This window comes from Chrysochloris asiatica, unplaced genomic scaffold (genome assembly GCF_000296735.1).
Source record: "Chrysochloris asiatica unplaced genomic scaffold, ChrAsi1.0 scaffold00033, whole genome shotgun sequence".
Classification (NCBI taxonomy): Eukaryota; Metazoa; Chordata; class Mammalia; order Afrosoricida; family Chrysochloridae; genus Chrysochloris; species Chrysochloris asiatica.
Genome location: NW_006408551.1, coordinates 12492552 through 12494784, shown reverse-complemented (window position 1 = coordinate 12494784; position 2233 = coordinate 12492552). Strand labels below are relative to the sequence as shown.

Genomic DNA, 2233 nt, shown 5'->3' with positions numbered 1-2233 from the left:
AAGTTATGGACAATATTACCAAGTATGAGCACTTAATTGTGCTCATGAGAAATCTGTACATGGACCAAGAGGCAGTTGTTCAAACAGAACATGGGAACACTGAATGGTTTAAAATTAAGAAAGGTGTGTGACAGAGTTGTATTCTTTCATGATACTTATTCAAACTATGTTGAGCAAATAATCTGAGAAGCTGGGTTATATGGCCAAACTTCATCTCTCATACTTTGGACATATTTCCAGGAGGGACCAGTCGCTGGAGAAGGATATCATGTTTGGTAAGATGGAGGGTCAGAGAAAAAGAGCAAGACCTGACTCGATGGCACCTAACAACAACAATCTTATATTTAATTTAGGACTGTCAAAAATTCTATCAGCCATTCGTGATCTGAATTCCAGTATATGAGATCAATTTAAAAATGGTACGTGTAAAAAACAAAAGTCACAAGACATTCCTATTTTGTAATAAATAAAGCAATGTCCAACTATTACTCATTAGAAGATTTCTTGAGATAAGCTATCAAGTCTGCCCTTTCTGCTTTATTCTTAATGCCAGTGAAGATAATGTTTGTTCTGGGGATGTATTTCTTGGGATTTTACAAATAGTCCAATAGTGTGTCCTCTCCCAGGTGACACCTTTTACTTTATTGGCATCCGTATGTTAGAATCCAGGGGCCTGACCAGTCTTCCACCCAAGCAATCCATGCAGAGTTAGTCCATTCTTGTGCTTGCCTCCCCCTTTCCACAGTGTGGCACTGGGCACACCTCTGAATAAAAGTTTTCTTGCCCTTCTCAACATCACCAAATTTGATTTCCACTGAGATTTTCAGGGCCCAGTGTTCACCATTCTTTTGTTAGGCAAGACACAAAGGTAATCCCTCAGAAGCCAGATATCCCATTCTCTTGCTTTTTAATGACTTTTTGCTTTTTTCATGTATGATGCTCCTGATGTCATCCCCCAACTTCTCTGATCTTTGATCAGTAGTGTTCAGTATGTCACTAATACCTATGTAATCAATTTTATTCATTCCATTTCATTTTTGACAACTTTCAGTTTCCTAGATTCATACTTCAGACATCCCACTTTCTGATTGTTAATGGATGTTTGCAGGTGTTTCTTCTCATTTTGAGTTGTGCCACATCATGAAATGAAAATCCCCAAAGCTTAACGCTATCTACTTCATTAGGTCAATTACACTTTGAGGAGGCAGCTCTTCCCCAGTTATATTTATATATATATATTACAGGCTAGAGAATTTTAGGAGGTGGATCTTCTGCTGGTCTTCTTCTGCTGGTCTTTCAGTTCCTTAGTCTTCTGATGGTGGACTTTACTGTGACTGCAGAGGTGGTGTTGTAGGTCCAGGCACCCGCAGCCACCACTTTCATACAAGAACCACAGTACCAGATCCCCACAGCTCGTCTCTTCATTTTGGTTTTGCCGCAGAAGGAGCAAGTGTACTTGGCATGCTGGCTGATTTCAATTTCTTCACCATTTTTCTGAAGGAGGCACCATAATGGGTCCCATATTTACCAACAATTCTAACCTTCTTGGTGCATTTAGCCATCTTGCCACCACCTAATGCCAAGCCCAGAGAGGAAGCGCCAGTTATATTTTGAGTGCCTTCCAATCTGAGGGGCTCATCTCTTGGCATTATATTTGACAGTATTTCACTGCTATTCATAAGGTTTTCAGTGGTTAACCATTCCAAAGTGGTCTGTCTCTCCTTTTTCATAGTCTGTCAGTCTGGAAGCTCAGCTGAAACCTGTCCACCATAGGTGACCCTGCTGGTATTTAAAATACCAGTGACATAGCTTCCAGCATCACAGCAACATGCAAGCCACCACAGTAAAACATACTAACAGACATGTGGTAGCATTAACATTATAGAAGTGAGGCTTTATAACACATAGGATAATTACATCAGATCAGACCTGATCACATCAGATCACATTATTGGAGTGGTTGAAACATATTTGATTTCATCATCGAGGTTATAACTGTATCTTAGCTACCAAAGCACAGAGAATCCTAACCAAGCCAAGCTGACACAATTCCTTAACTATCACACAGTGTGCTTGACCAATTTCAAACAAAAGAAGTTGGAAGAAGTCTTCAATTTATTCATCATTGGCTTTGGTGGTTGGTTCATAAATTTGAGTAATGTTGCATTAACTGGTCTTTCTTGTAAGCATATAAATATTATTCTATCATAGATAATATTGTGCTTCAATATAG

General features: G+C 39.3%; 1 pseudogene; it reads right to left on the bottom strand.

Annotated features, from left to right (window-relative positions):
- Positions 1–485: 485 nt before the first annotated feature.
- On the bottom strand, positions 486–1562 carry LOC102811725 (annotated as a pseudogene).
- Between the last annotated feature and the right edge of the window lie 671 nt (positions 1563–2233).